At 38.7% G+C, this 17,576-nt stretch overlaps 1 protein-coding gene and 1 non-coding gene across 3 annotated transcripts in view; one reads left to right on the forward strand and one right to left on the reverse strand.

Moving 5' to 3' along the window:
* Positions 1-17,576, reverse strand: part of LRBA (LPS responsive beige-like anchor protein) — a 546,641-nt gene that overhangs the window by 333,661 nt on the left and 195,404 nt on the right. The window lies entirely within an intron of this gene.
* Positions 11,645-11,759, forward strand: LOC111826609. Its single transcript, XR_002829968.1, has one exon. It is a non-coding gene; the product is annotated as a small nucleolar RNA SNORA16B/SNORA16A family (small nucleolar RNA).

Raw genomic sequence — 17,576 nt, forward strand, 5'->3', positions numbered from 1 at the left:
AGTGCGGAAGTAAAATACTAAAGTACAGAGGCGCAGGCAGAGCGGGCTGGCGGCTGAGGGCGCAGTTGACTTTTTCAAACAGGAGGAAGTCTCAGGCTCTGAGCTCCATTTCCGGGCGAGTCTCTGGAGACCTAGACTCATACAGGAGAAGCGGGACTGTCTGGCATTGGTCGGAACTCGAGGGCAGCTTTCTCTCAGAGGTACTTGCAGCAATGGCTGGGACACTGAGAAGCGGGGCCTCTGAAGGCAGGACTGAGTGCAGCCATAACTGCTCTCTCCGCCCGCCCTGTTGATCCCCTGGGACCCGCCCCACCCAAGCCTTGCAAGGTGTTTGCTGGATAGCCTCAGGCAGAGGCTAGATTAGCACCTCCCTAGAGCTCCAGGACAGAAGTTCTCCCACTGCAGACACAGCTGATTCTCACAGCCAATTGGCCTGGAGGTCAATCCCTCCCAGTGTTACTTACAACAATCAAGGCTTAACTACAACAAGGCTGTGCACAAAGACCACAATGGAGAGCACCAAGAGTGTCCTCCTCAGGTAATTGGGGAGGCTGAACCACTGGGCTAGAGGACACTTAGCACAGAAAACCACTTTATCAACACAAGGAAGCATAAAAAATGCGGAGACAAAGAAACAGGACACAAATGACAGAAATGGAGGAAAGCAAACTGCTGGATATAGAGTTCAAAACCACACTTTTAAGGTTTTTCAAGAACTGTCTAGAAGCCGCCGATAAATTTAGTAAGACCCTCGAAAAGACTGGTGAGACCGCCGATAAATGTAGTGAGATCCTCAAGAAATCTAGTGAGACCCTCGATGTTGTGATAAAGGACCAACTAGAAATTAAGCATACACTGACTGAAATAAAGAATATTATACAGACTCCCAAAAGCAGACCAGAGGATCGCAAGAATCAAGTCAAAGATTTGAAATACTAAGAAGCAAAAAACACCCAACCGGAAAAGCAAAATGAAAAAAGAATCCAAAAATAGGAAGATAGTGTAAGGAGCCTCTGGGACAGCTTCAAGCGTACCAACATCTGAATTATAGGGGTGCCAGAAGAAGAGAGAGAGCAAGATATTGAAAACCTATTTGAAGAAATAATGACAGAAAACTTCCCCTACCTGGCGAAAGAAATAGACTCACAAGTCCAGGAAGCACAGAGAACCCCAAACAAAAGGAATCCAAAGAGGACCACACCAAGACACATCATAATTAAAATGCCAAGAGCAAAAGACAAAGAGAGACTCTTAAAAGCAGCAAGAGAAAGAAAGTCAGTTACCTACAAGGGAGTACCCATACGACTGTCAGCTGATTTCTCAACAGAAACTTTGCAGGCCAGAAGGGAGTGGCAAGAAATATTCAAAGTAATGAATGCCAAGAACCTACAACCAAGATTACTTTATCCAGCAAAGCTATCATTCAGAAGTGAAGGTTAGATAAAGAGCTTCACAGATAAGAAAAAGCTAAAGGAGTTCATCACCACCAAACCAGTATTATATGAAATGCTGAAAGGTATCCTTTAAGAAGAGGAAGAAGAAGAAAAAGGTAAAGATACAAATTATGAACAACAAATACACATCTATCAACAAGTGAATCTAAAAATCAAGTGAATAAATAATCTGATGAACAGAATGAACTGGTGATTATAATAGAATCAGGGGCATAGAAAGGGAATGGACTGACTATTCTTGGGGGGGGGGAAGGGGGGGGGGATGCGGGAAGAGACCGGACAAAAATCGTGCACCTATGGATGAAGACAGTGGGTGGGGAGTGAGGGCGGAGGGTGGGGTGGGAACTGGGTGGAGGGGAGTTTTGGGGGGGGGGGGGAAAGAGGAACAAATGTAATAATCTGAACAATAAAAATTTAATTTAAAAAAAATTCAAAAAAAAAAAAAGAAATAGACCAGACCTCCAATATACTAAAGCAAACCCTTAAACAACATTATGGTGATTTATATTCAGATTAACTAGCTAAACAAAAAAGCTAAAAAAATTTTCAGAAGCTCATGGGGGGCTGTGGCGGGGGGGGCCAAAACCAATGCACAAGGCCACAGTAAAAGCCCAGATTTTCAGAAGACCTCATAAGGGCTACATGCTAGGAGTAATCAAACTGAAAATAGGACAAACTCTCACGGATTTTTAAAACTACAGTTTTGAATCAATCAGTTCAGTCCAGTCCTAAATTAACAGAATCAGCACCTAGTCAACTGCTAATCAGAAACCAAAAGGAAAATCCTCTCAAGAGGAAGATATCTGCAGACTAACATTTACCCCTTCAATTTTAAAAACACTTTCCAACATCCAATCACAAATTAATAGGTATAACAAGAGACAACATCAAATGAATAAAAACCAAATAGAAACCAACTCAAAGAAAATCAAGACAGTAAAGTTTCATATCTTAACACTGAAATAAATGTAGTTATGGTTAAGAAAAACAGATTCTACCAAAAAGAATTCCAGGAGAGACTGAAATCTGTAGAACTACTGAACAAAACAAATATGAAATTAGGAACAGATTTACCAGCTTATGAAACTCAACTGAAGAACAACTTATCTCAAAGATGGGTCAGTGACAACTGAACAGAAGCACGGTAAGAAAAATTATGAAAATTTGACAAAATACATAACAGACATACAGGACATGGTAAAAAGGTCTATCATGAGTATATATGGAGTAAAGACAGTATTTAAAATAATTTAAAAAGAGCGATGTTTGAAGAGAATGGGGGGAAAAAAGAACATAATTTATTTTGAAAACTGGAAAAACAAACAAACAGAAAACTCTGAGCCATATGATCAGTGCTACAAACTCCAAGCAAGGTAACAGAAAACTACACCCAACCCTCAAATGAAAAATATCTTAGCTGGCGGGGAGAGTGGAAAAGTGAAAGAGGTAAGGACAACTTCTTGTCTTCAAAAGAACAAGAATAAGACTGATGGAAGCCACATAAGTATGACCTCTTCAAAGTGCTAAACAAAAATAACAGCTAACAAAGAACTGTATACGCAAAAAGTATCTTCCAATAATGAAAGTGAAGGTATCTAGAACATACCACTGTGAAGTCTTTTTCTGAACTCCCCTTATCTGCCTAAAAGCAGAATCTCCCAAAAGAATTCAACTGTCATAAATCCTCTCCACTGAAGTTTCACAACCAGGGAAGACTGACTCCCATTACCTGGAGACTAAAAGTCAACACCTGGATAAGAAATTGACAAAGGGGACACTGTCACTAAACTCTGTCTCCCATCTATTCTCCTAAGGGTCCATTTATATTTCCTAAAAGTCATTTATTTGCACATAAGTGCCCTTCTCCCTTCCCTCTTTCCTATCAAGATGGTATAAGCCTTCAAATCTTAACCTCTGACTTGAGTCCCATATTTTTGGGAAATCCCTCCAACATACGTGAATTAAAAAATCTATCTTTTCTCTTGCCAATTTGTCTTTTGTCAGTTTGCTTCAGAGGCCACCAACCAAAAAACCTAAGAAAGTAAAGGAAAAGTTTTTCCTCAGGCAAAGCAAAACATGGACATTTAATGACCAACAAAACAAAATTTGTCAATAGACAACCCACTTTAAAGAAAGTTCTTTAAACAGAAAAAAAATAATATCTACTAATGAAAGACAAGGAAGTAAAAAACAAAGCAATGGAAAAGTTAAACATGTAAGTAACTCTGAAAGAATATTGAATGTTTACAATAATTACTAGTATAATAATGACTTCTAACATTCAAAAAATATAATCTTAAAATTCATAAGAATAGCACTCAAGGCTATAGAAATAAAAGGAATCAGTGTTCTGATGTTCTTTTATAGCCCATGAATTGCTGACAAAAAATTCATAGAAGATGCTCACAACTCCACCCTGGCCAAGGGGCTCAGTTGGTTGGAGAGTAGGCCTGTATACCAAAAGGCTACAGATTTGATTCCTGGTGAGGGCACACACCTAGGATGCAGTTCAATCCTGCATTGGGGTGCATATGGAGGCAATAGATTGATTACCTCACGTTTCTCTCTCTCTCTCTCTCTCTCTCTCTCTCTCTCTCTCTCTCTCTCTCTCTCCCCCCCCCCCTCTCTTTCTCTCTCTTGGAAAAAAGTATTCTCGAATGAGAATTTTAAAAAAATGTTCACTCTAATATTCACATTGCAATCTCTAGACAACTACTAAAGTATCTAAAAATAATGAGAGCCTGCCCTGCTGGCGTGGCTCAATGGTTGAGCATTGACCTATGAACCAGAAAATCATGGTTCAATTCCAGGTCAGGTCACATGCCTGGGTTGTAGGCTTCATCCCCAGTGTGGGGCATGCAGGAGTCAGCCAATCAATGATTCTCTCTCATCATTAATGTTTCTATCTCTCTCTCCTTCTCTCTTCCTCTCTGAAATCAAAAATATATTTTTAAAAAATTTTTAATAAAATAATAAAGGCCTGAAGAAGCGGCGGGAGCATGGTGGAGGGGGTAATCAGGAGGGAGGGGGGGAATAAGGGGGCATCTATAATACTTTCAACAATAAAGATAAATTTAAAAAATAAAATAAAATAATGTATAAATAATCAGCTAATATTGAATAACAAAAATATTTAACTCAAAATAAGAATACAAAAAAGAAAAAAAGAACATGCAAAACATGGAATAAATATAAAGGGCACAAATTATAAGGTGTGGCCTCCAAGAAGAAGAATTAATTTGATATGAACCCCAAGAAAGAATTTATATGCTGAGATGGACTCCCCTTAGATGGGCCCAAATTTTATAAATAATAAGAGTCCAGCAGCCATTTGCTGGCAGGGCTCCTCATGAACTCTGTACACTGGGAAGAACCTGACTGAGCCCTTGGCTTCCCCCATCATGCCCTGCTTTTTTATGCCATCTAAATCACCCATTGCAGGGAAGCTCTGGTTTTGTCTCTTGAAGAAGGGACTGAGACCTGCCCCCGTCCAATCAAAACTGCACAATTATATATTCACTAGAGGCCCAGTGCATGGATTCGTGCACTGGTGGGGTCCCTCAGCCTGGCCTGTGGGGATCGGACCGAAACCAACTCTCCAACATCCCCCCGAGGGGTCCCAGATTGCAAGAGGGCACAGGCCAGGCCAAAGGACCCTACCGGTGCACGAATCCGTGCACCAGGCCTCTAGTATGCATATAAGATCATTGGTTAATCTCTTTCCGCCCTCCCCCTTCCCTCTGAGATTCATCATTCTGTTCCATGTTCCCATGCCTGTGGTTTCCACTCCTGCATTGAGCATCTGCCCCCAGGTGGTCAGTGCACATCATAGCTACTGGATGGTCGGCCAGTCAGCCAGTCGGCCAGTCGCTTAGGCTTTTATCTATATAGATTTGCCTCTATACAAATCAATCAGAACTGCTCTATAACAACCAATCAGAACACAGGATGCCAACCAATCAAACTGTATGATTTGGAACAATCAGAAGTGTAGGAATTTGGAAACCTCATTTGCATAAAACTAGAACAATTGGGAATCTGGGCGGGATCTGTTTCTATAAAAGAGGGCCTCCCTTTTGTCTCAGTGGAGCACACTTTCGGTTCTCACCAGAGACTACATTTCAACAGGTTTACAAACTGTTTCCCCTGAATCAAGCCTCCTTTTCCACACATCTTTGGGAGTTTTGGTTTACAAAGAAAATAAGTTTTAACCTAAATATATAAGGACTATATTAACAAAAACGGATCTGAAATACAATTACTTTCAAGTAGATATTTTAACGTGTGTGCTATCTATAAGTGACACAATTTCAATATAAATTTTCAAATTTTAAGTATTTTTCAGAAAAGATGAACAATAAAAAAGTAAAAGAAAGCATCTAATGTACAGTCGCTCCCCCCCCCCCCCCCATCCACAGAGGACAGTTTCCAAGATCCCCAGTGAATGTCTAAAAGTATGGATAGCACCAAACCCTACATATATTATGTTTTCTCTTATGCACACGTACATATGTTTACACTTCTCTTTAGCAGATCTGAATTTCTGGCATCACTACTCTTGTGCTTTGGGGCCAGTATGAAGTAAAATAAGGGTTTATTGAACACAGCACTGCAATATGAGGACAGCTGATCTGATAACTGAGATAGTTACTAAGTGACGAAACTGGCAGGTAGCATACACTATGGACACTGGCAAACCGAGAATGAATATAGCTGTTAAGAAAGACTCCTGGTGGCTAACAGGGCTCAAATTTATAAACAGAGTATAGTAGTCATTGCTAAACAGGGACCTCTCGTGCTCTCTGCACTTTAGGGAAAAGCTGAAGTGAGCTGCCCATCCTCCTTCACTGGGCTCCTGCCATCTGCATCAACCCTCATAAGAGAGCTTCTAGGATCAAAATTGGACCAATAAGACTGAGACTTTCTCTACCTGATCAGAGGAGCTACATAGCTATATCTTTCTTTGCACCTTTAACCAATCAATCAGAGCAACTCCATTCTGATCATAACAATGCTTTTTGGATCAATCAAACTGAGGATTTGGAGTCCTTGCCTGCATAGAAATGGGCCAATCAGGGACAAAGGGCAGGAACTCCTCTCTATGTAAGTCAGACTCCCCCCTGTTTCTGTGCAGTGCACTTTATTTGCATCAAAGACTGTATTTCCCTGGCCAGAGCTATCTGGAGCTGGACCCCTAACACCCCCTAACACCCCGGCTGGAGCCGTAATAACCCAGCTGGATCCTTAACACCTGAGCAGGAGGCTGTAACACCTGAGCTGGAGGCTGTAACACCTGAGCGGGAGGCTGTAACACCTGAGCGAGAGGCTGTAACACCTGAGCTGGAGCTGTAACACTGGAGCTGCAACGGAACTGTACTGTGAGAGCACAGCTGTGACACCGGAGCCGCCTCACCCAAGCCGTTCCACAGCCATGCTGTATCATAATTGAACTCTCTCAGTATTGAGTATCTCACTGCCATTCTGTTCCACAGCTGTGCTGAAATCAGAGTTGAGCTGTTCCACAGCCTAGCTGTTTCACAATTGAGCTGTTGGCACTGAATAAAGTCTCTCCCCTTCACTGCAGCCCAAATGGGGAACACCTGTTGGCATTGAATTGGTGATGACAACCTTTGGTTGACATTGCACTGGACAAAGAAATGATTCACAAAGGGTGGGACGAAGCAGGACAGTGCGAGAAATCATCACTCTACTCAGAATGACACAAAATTTAAAACTTATGAATTGTGTATATCTGGAATTGTCCATTGGAAATTTTTGGACCATGGTTGACCATGGATAACTGAAACCATGGAAAGCAAAACCATGGATAAAAAAGGAACCTATTGTACCTTTATTAATATAAGGGGGAGCCGAGGCCGGTTTGGCTCAGTGGATAGAGCGTCGGCTTGCGGACTGAAGGGTCCCGGGTTCGATTCCGGTCAGGGGCATGTACCTGGGTTGCGGGCATGTCCCCAGTGGGAGATGTGCAGGAGGCAGCTGATCGATGTTTCTAGCTCTCTATCTCTCTCCCTTCCTCTCTGTAGAAAATCAATAAAATATATTTAAAAAATATATATATATAAGGGGGAAAATGGCTTTAAGAAGCAAAATCAGAGATAAAGAGATAAGCAGTTCAAATGATAAGATAAATGAACCAGAGACATAGAAATTCAGAATTTTGAGATTCTACATTTTATGTTCCTAAGAATATGGCTTATAACTAGGTGTAAAAGATATAAAGCCACAGAATATTTTTAACAATATGATCACAAACTTGATCATATATATATATATATATATATATATATATATATATATAAAATAAACATACATCCACTACATCCACTAGGTAAAAAATAAACCTTTTCAGGTAAATATGGAAGATATAGGAAAAAAGCAAATGTGGGATAACAAAGAAATATGTAATGATTTTCAAAGGAAATTATACAAAATATGTTCTCTGACATAGAAGTAAACTATTAAAAAATTAACAGAACAAAATATTTAAAAAGTGGCCCTTTGTGCTAAGAGATTCTACAATGGCCCCCAACTTCCCCAACTGTCTCCTAGCCACTTCAGAAGTTAATGTAAGCTAAGTAGGGTATTCTTTCAAGTGCTAATAAACAGTACACATTCAGGCATTACAGATAAAAGCAATCCCTAGTGCAGTTTAAAAACTGCTAATGAATAACTTCCTATGATTCTACAGATGGAGATGGCAAGGGCTTTTAAGAGTGCCAATGTGAAATACTGTTTGTGCTTCTGAGTTTCTCTCTAGAGACCAAAACCCACATCGTGAATTTAACATCAATGTATTGCCTCACAGCACTCAAACATTAATTGATTAGTCAATGACACACCATTTTCCCAGTCGCCAAACAAGCAACCTCAAAGTTACTCTAGTCCAGTGGTTCTCAACCTTCTGGCCCTTTAAATACAGTTCCTCATGTTGTGACCCAACCATAAAATTATTTTCGTTGCTACTTCATAACTGTAATGTTGCTACTGTTATGAATCGTCATGTAAATATCTGATATGCAGGATGGTCTTAGGCGACCTTTGTGAAAGGGTCGTTCGACCGCCAAAGGGGTCGCGACCCACAGGTTGAGAACCGCTGCTCTAGTCTCTTCCCTCTTCTCTACCATCTTCCTCCAGGCTCCTAATCAATGAGTGAATCTGCAATATTTCCAGATTTAATTTATGCTCTCTATTTCACAGCTCATGTCCTAAAAAGCAAGCCTTAATCATTTCATCCACAATATGACTGAAAAAGTCTTCTGAGTACTTACTCTGACCTTATAACATCTCTCTCCACATTTCCCTCTGTCTTTTGAATATCTGTCACCACTGCTATGCTACTATAAAGACTAGGCTAAGCACTAGAGATGAGCTTTCCTTACAGTGGAATTGGGAAGAAAGAAAATATGATGAGGTCCTTTCCAGCTTTAAACTCTAATATAAGTGCTGTGGTGAACACACTGTAAGGTGACCTCCTATTGAGTTTAACCCGGGCAGAATATGGGCATGCTTCTAGGAACAAGTTACTTTGCACAGCAAAGGTGATGGGATAGTCACTCCTATGATATGCTCCATTATAAGGCTCTGCCTTAGCAGACTGAAGAGTCTTCTGCCAGCCTTGAAAAATAAGCCACCATGTGACCAGAAGCTAGGGCAGCCTCTAGGAGCTGAGATCGAACCCTGGTGATAGCCAACAAGAAAATGGGACCTCAGCTCTACAAGTGAAAGAAACTGAATTATGCCAATAACCACATGAGTTTAAAAGAGGACTGTAAAACTCTAAAGAGAAGATCCAGTTGAGCTGCACCCAGACACCTTACACGCAGACATTATAAGATAATAAATGTGTGTTGTTTTAAGCTGCAACCTTCGTGGTAATGTATACTATGAAAGAGTCATACTACGCAAACCTGTTCATTTTAATTAATGGTGCACCATTATTATACAGAGGATTTCTGTGGATGAAATGTACCATAATTTATTAAACTAGTCCCTTATTCAGAGATCATTCATTTTTTCCATCCCAACTTTGACTACTAAAATCATTGCTAATGATTCCAGTTACTGAAGCTAGAAATGAGTCATATCTGACTCTTCCATCTTTGGCATCCAATAAACTAAGTACTGTGTATTCTATCTCTGCAATAACTCTAAAAGCTGTTTCTGTAATATTTTCCAGTACCCTGCAGGCACTCAGCATCATGTCTTCAATTACTACAATAGTCTCCAATCAAGCTTCTTTCCAATAGTCTTATTAGTCCAGCCAATGCTCCACAGGATCATTTTTCTAAAATGAAAAATCTTATTATCACTGCATACTTTTAAAAATTTTTAACTACCTTCCAATGATCTACAGAAGAATACATCCGAAGAAACCCAAAAGACTAACTCAAAAGAATAACATACACTCCTATGTTCACCGCAGCATTATTTACAATAGCCAAGATCTGGAAGCAGTCCAGTGTCCATCAGTAGATGAGTAGGTAAAAAAGCTGTGACACATTTACACAATGGAGAGTTAACAATTTTGCTCAGCTTAGAAAACAGGCTCATATTTGCTGCTCCTTTTTTACTCTAAGACTGATTTCTCAAACATTGCACACTGTACTTTTGCACCTCTTTGCATCTGTTCTTACTAGTCTCTCAGCCAGGAATGACCTCACTTCTAATTCCATCTTGCCTATCTTATTCATCCTTCAAAGCAAAACTCAAAAGTCAACTAAATAAAACCTTTTCAGATCCTACATCTGTTTCCCTCCACAGAACTAATCCCCTACCAAGGGGCATATGCCTTTTCTGTGGTAGTTATTACGTTGTATCATTCTGTATGACACCATTTCAATTATGTATTTACAAATCTGCCTTCCATTCCAGATTGCACCAACCTAGTATAATTTATCCTTATATCTCCAGACCATAGAACAGTGCCTGATCATTGCTGGGGGTCCAGCAGTGCTTTTTTAACACTAGCTTATGCCAAGCAATTTTAGACTACTATATGTGAGAAATATAAAGATGTACAAAACTATCCAAAGGGAGTTTACAATCTAATATAAGAATGCTATCCATAGAGAGTTTGCAATCCTATATAATAAAAGGCTACTATGCAAATCGACTTAACTGCGGAATGACCGGTTGCTATGATGCACACTTACCATCAGAGGGCAGGCGCTCAACGCAGGAGATGCCCCCTGATGGTCAGTGCACTCCCACACAGGGTGTGCCGCTCAGCCAGAAGCCGGGCTCACAGCTGGCGAGCACAGCAGCGGTGGCGGGAGCCTCTCCCTCCTCTGCTGCATGCAGGTGGTAGGAGCGAGGGGTCCCAGACTGCAAGAACCCTGGACTGTGAGAGAGTACAGGCCGGGCTGAGGGACCCCCCTCCCCCCCCCAGTGCACGAATCTCGTGCACCGGGCCTCTAGTCTAATATAAGAAGTTAGGACCACATGCAAATTGTAGGTTAACTGTGATAAGTACCATACATTCTTAAAACATTTCATTCTCTTCTCTTATTTTCTTCAACATGAAATAGAACTTTCCTGGTTTTCCTCTGACTTAGTAGCTGCTTTACTGATCCTTTCCTGCTACCTCCTTTTCTGCATTACCTCCAAATGTTGAGGCATCCCAGAGATCAGTTCTGTGCCCTTTCCTCAAACTAAATTATATAATCCATTCCATGACCATTAAATCTAACCTATTGCTATTGATTACTATATACCTAACCCTATTCTTGGTTCCCTGCACTTTCAATTCACACAGCCAATGTCCAACTAAATTTATCACTTGGATACCCACTGGGCATTTGAAATTTATTATTTCCAAACAGAACGCTTGATCCTATCTACCTACTCTCAATAAAATCTCTTCCCCTATACCAATCTCACTTTTTCTCACTTCTTTAAATAGCAATTAAATCCACTTAAATTAACCCTATGATTAATCCTTGATTTATCTTTCCTTTACCTCCAAATGCAATTCATGAAGGCAAGTTCTACTGCTTTAACTCTTAAATATATCACCTATCTCTCTACTTATCTCCATCACCATAATTATCACACAAGTCTAAGATATCTTCATCTCCTGCCTAAAATATTTCAGTAGTATCTTCATTGATTTTTCTGTACCCATTCTTCCCCATATACTGACTCTATTACAATTCATTTGTTTAAAAACATTAAGTCATCCACGTAGCTGCTGCGGTCAAAAAGGAGCCCAGAGTGACAGTTTTCCTTGACGGTCGCCGTTCTGTTTGCTGTAACTGATCTGCAACATTTCAGGAAAAGACAGTTCAAAAAAAACCCCAAAAACAAACAAACAAACAAAAAATACAAAATAAAAAAAATAATAAAAACATTAAGTCATGCAGTGGGGAAAACTGGATATCCACATGCAAAAGAATGAAGTTGAACCCTTGAGTAGAAAAATTAACTCAAATGATTTAAAGATCTAAATATAATACCTATAACAAACTCTTAGAAGAAAACATAGGAGGAAAGCTTCATAACCTTTGATTTGGCAATGATTCTTGGATATGACATCCAGATCACAGGCAAAAATGAAAAAAGACTAATTGGACTACATATAAAACTTCTGTGCATCAGAGTATATAATTAACAGAGTAAAAAGGTATTCCATGGAATGGGAGAAAGTATTTGCAAACCATATACATGATAAGGGGTTAATATCCAGTACATACAAAGATCTCCTACAACTCAACAACAAAATAAACATCCTGATTCAAAACTGAGCAAAGTACTGAACAGATATTTTTTAAAGAAGATATACAAATGGCTAATAAACACAAGGTCAATTCTCAGTCAAGGCACATACCCAGGTTGCAGGTTCGATTTCCAGTGGGGCCGAACACGGGAGGCAACTGATCAATGTTTCTCTCTCTCTCCCCCTTACTCTCTATATAAAATCAATAAAAACATATTCTTGGGTGAGAATTTTTAAAAACACACACACATAAAAACATAAAATTAGTGTTGGCAAGAATATGGAGAAACTGAAACCCTTATGCACTATTGGTAAGAGTGTAAAACTGTGCAACTGTTAGGGAAAGCAGGTCAGGGGTTCCCCAAAAAATTAAAATATAATCCATATATTGATGATATGTAGATCATATGATCAAACAAGTCCACTTCTGGGTATGCAGCCAAAGAACAGAAAGCAGAGACTAGCAGCACAATAATTACTCACAATAGCAAAAGGTGAAAACAACCCAATGTCCAGTGATGTATAAATGGATAAATAAAATACGATATATACATACTACAATAGAATATTATTCAGCCTTCAAAATAGGGAAATTCTGACATGTGCTACAATATAGATGAAACTTGAACATGTGACACTAAGTAAAAAAAAGCCAGATACCAAAGGGCAAATACTGCATGATTCTACTAATATTAAGTAACTGGAATAGTCAAATTCATAGGGACAGACAGTATAATGGTGATTGCCAGGGGCTGGGAGGGGGCAGGGAAGAATGGGTAATTATTTAATGGGTTCAGAGTTTTAGTTTTTCAAGATGAAATGAGTTCTGGAGATGGATGGTGATAATGATACAAAACAATGGGAATATATTTAATGCCACTGAACTCTATACATTCAAAAGGTTAAGGGGGCCCTGGCAGATTGCTCAGTGGTTAGAACGTCAGCCCATGGACAGAAGGGTCTCAGGTTCGATTCTCAGTCAAGGGCCAGTACCTCGGCCAGAGGGGCGTGTGTGGGAGGCAATCAATCGATGTGTCTCTCTCACTTCAATGTTTTTCTCTCCCTCATTTTTGTTTTTCTCTCTTCCCTCCCTCCCTTTCACTCTGTCTGAAAAATCAATGGAGAAAACATCCTTGGGTGAGGATTAAAAAAAACCACAAACGCTCAAGGGGTAAATTTTACGTTGTATATTTTACCACAGTTAAAAATAATTAAAAATAAAGTTAAATGCCACAATAAAAAATATAAAAAACATAAATCATATAATCCCACTCCTCTGCTTCAGACTGCAATGTATTCATACCACATAAGATTAAATCCAAATTTCTTACCACAGCTTACAAGGCCCCATGTGATCTGAAACCCCAATACTTCTGACATTTCTGGAAGCCTCACTCTCTCCCATACTCATTTTGCTCCAGCCACTCTGGCCTTTTATTTGTTTCAATAATATACCAACATCATTCCCTACTCAAGGACTTTATTCTTGCTATTTCCTCCCCTTAAAACGTGACCTATCTCAAACTGGTTAGCAACTTCTCTTCATTCAAATAAATTATCTATTCACAAATCTTCTGTGAACACTCTATAAGCTTTCCCCTCTTCACTCTCATGTCATCCTGCTGTTTTCTTCTAAACATGAATTACTATCTGAATCATCTTATGTGTTCATTAACTTATTACTTGTCCTCTCCTTATTCGCACCCAGAGCAGTACCTGGTACAAGAATACAATCAATAAATAGGTTTGAAATGAATGCTAGAAAGCGAGTGCCAAAACCACTCCCAATCTATTCTTTTGTTGTTTCTTTACAGCCAGAATTTTAATTTCCTTAGGATCAAATTGCATCTTCTTTCTCTCTAATGCATATTCTGCAGTTCTATACTACGAAGCTCTTATTTTATGCCAATCTTTACCTATGCTTATTGTATACACACCATATATTATACTTGTTTATATAGTGTTAAAGAAATTCTATTCAATTGCTATGTATATTTCTCTATTTTCCCTATCAGACCATAACTAATTAAGGAAAGACATATTTTGCTCATTTGCCTTTTTTTAATCCACCATAGCAACTAAGATGTACTGTTCAGGTAGAATCTTTTTTTTAAAATATGTTTTTATTGATTTTAAAGACTGAAAAGGATAGAGAGATAGAGATATACATGAGAGAGAAACACCGATTGGCTGCCTCCTGCAGACCCCCTACTGATGATCAAGCCCAAAACCCAGGTATGTGCCCTGACTGGGAATCTAACCAGTGACATCTTAGTTCATCAATCAATGCTCAACCACTGAGCAACATCAGTTGGGCAATTGTTATTTGATAAATGGATGGCTTGTGACAATGCTTGAAAGTAAGTAGTCTCTAAACTTATCTAAGTAAATGAAAGCAAAACTAGAGCTTTCAGGTCAAACATAACTATATCAGAAATTTAAGTCTGAAACATTTTCACTGCATAATACAAAATATTACTATCCAATCTTATCTAAAAGAATATTATAAAATTGGATTAGGGTATATATAAAGTATTTAATATTACTTCCAAAGAAGAAAGCATATACATTTTTTTCTTCATAATTTACAAAACGCTTTTAAATCCAGTATTTCAGAAGTCCCTGGCTACACAGCTCCCATTTATTTTAACATACACAAATATGAATTTTCTTTTCATTATGAAAAATATAAAACTGAGGTGACAGCCGAAACCGGTTTGGCTCTGTGGATAGAGCGTCGGCCTGCGGACTGAAGGGTCCCGGGTTCGATTCCGGTCAAGGGCATGTACCTGGGTTGCGGGCACATCCCCGGTGGGGGATGTGCAGGAGGCAGCTGATCGATGTTTCTCTCTCATCGATGTTTCTGACTCTCTACCTCTCTCCCTTCTTCTCTGTAAAAAATCAATAAAATATATTAAAAAAAAAAACTGAGGTGACAAATGTAAATAAATTATTTTGCTTTTCAAAGAGTTTAATTTTTCCATCTATATGTATATTTTCATAAATACACAAATCATACGTATTTAGTCATTGTAATTTATGAAATAGAGGTGAAAACTATTCTTTCAAAAAATTAAAGATAAATTAGACTAAAGTTTTAAGTATAATAAGCAGTCTCAAAATATTGGGTTATTCTATAATAAATTATGTCTCTAAATGTGGGGCACAAAATGATGCTTATATTTTAATATTAAGCAGAAAAATTATGTATAATTTATACCTACAGTGCTAGGAGGGGAAAAAAATGCTTGTGTCAGCCTAAGGAAACAAACAGCCCTATCAAGTGACCAACTCGAAAAGATTCACACTAGAGGTTCAATAAATAACAGTAATGATGACAACCATCTCCCATAACTACATTACAGCCCATTGTCCACATCTGATTATACTAGTCTAGACCTTGGATAAGCACATACACATATTTTCACCAAGAGCTTTCCAATATTACTGCTCTGTTTCCTGGGCTTTCTGTGACCCCCATTAGCAGCAACTGTCAGATTTTCTCTACTAAACATCTTCACTACTGATGGGAAAAGAAAGTTACCACTTTTCTGCACCCTAACAACTCAGAATATGGAAACACTGTTCCTGAATTGGCAATCCTTATAAAATTGTAATTTCTTTATAATTAATTACAGAGAAGAGTCACAAACCAAATCAGAGAGGGGAAAAAAAAGTTTCTGAAGTCTTCCTTCAATAATATGACAGCTACTAAAACCTTGCCTCTCAGACAATATCTCCATTTATTAATATAGTCTTTATTCTTGTTCTGCAGAATTACTACCTAACTCTCCATGCAACTGCATACTTGCTTCACATCTCTTTGCCTCCCTCCCCCAACATATACATGCATATTGAAAAATTCAATATCCCAAAAATCCTTAAATTGGTACATTTCTCCTTTCTGAGGTAAAGCTCTCTGTAACAAGTTTGAGTAAGAGATACAAAGAACCTAACATCATAGAAGACACCAGCCTGAAGCCTTAGAAAGTTCAGACTGGTGACCAACAAAAGAATTAAAAATAAAAATAAAAATAAAAAAACTTTTCCCAATTATTTAGCAGGCTGCATACAAATTTACATCAAGGTATTTTCTACTTTAGAACTACCTCAGGTGGTACCTACTTCTTGTGGAAGTCAATTTCCTTTATCGGGGAGATCACAATGAGTCTATATACTTCACTACAATTGGAATGGAAATAGCAAATACTCCATAAATTTATTTCTTACTGAAAATATAAGAGCTCAGTAATTTAATATAAAATTTAAATTTAACATAAATTCCACACCCCAACATCAAGCTATTTTTCCAAACTTATTTTGCACAATAACCTTTAGTTGTGTATTTTAAAACAACAACTCATGGTAGTAGTAAGGCTAGAATTTAAGAAGAGAGTTTGCAAGTTGGCATGTTCTGTATGAAATTCTTAGAACTATGAAAGAATTTATTCTCAAGGATCCTATGTAATAAAAACCTAATATGCAAATCAATCAAAGGGCGAAAAGACTGGTCACTATGATGCACACTGACCACCAGGGGGCAGACGCTCAATGCAGGAGCTGCCCACAGCCCACTGGCCCCAGGCCAGCCAAGATGGGTGCCAGCAGGGGCCCCCGATCGCCCCGCTGGTCGCCCTACAGATCGGCCCTGATCGCCGGCCAGGCTTAGGGACCCTACCCGTGCATGAATTTCGTGCATCAGGCCTCTAGTGTGTATATAAAGAAGGAGATGAGATAATCTTATGTAGAAAAGAAAAAACATTGTGAGAAATGGCTTTCCTTACTCCACACTTGGAATCCAGCATAGGATTTCTGTTATGACATACCTATTACCTATTCTAAGGGGTAAATTTTACGTTGTATATTTTAGTTTCCTATAACTACCTTTGTCTCTTCCCTATGAATAGCATTTGCTTATCATTTCATAGAACTCATCCTTTTAGAATCCCTCTTGACCATCTTACCTGGATTACAACATTGAACCTATTCTCAGACTTCTCTCCGTTTTTCTCCTAGCAACTATCACCTTTTGACATAATATAAATTTTTTTACTTCTTCATTGTCTATGAAAATTTAAATGAACTCTATCAGTAAGAATATCTATTCTGTCCATTTGCAAATTCCCAAAGCTCAAAAGATTGCTGGTATGCACAAATGTTTTCGGAATGAATGAAGTGAACTAACTCTGTTTTCATTTAACTCTTCTCAAAGTTCAGCTTTCTTTCCTTTCTTTGACCCCTAATTCAATATCCTTTTTTCTATAATCATTTTCATTTTAACACAGTAAAGATTCCATTTATATATAATTTAAAAATGTGTAAGTCTATCAAACTTCTATACAAACATAAGCATATTCTACAGCATGCTCAATCCATACCACCTTTTT

This window comes from Myotis lucifugus, unplaced genomic scaffold (assembly GCF_000147115.1).
Source record: "Myotis lucifugus unplaced genomic scaffold, Myoluc2.0 scaffold_1, whole genome shotgun sequence".
NCBI lineage: Eukaryota > Metazoa > Chordata > Mammalia > Chiroptera > Vespertilionidae > Myotis > Myotis lucifugus.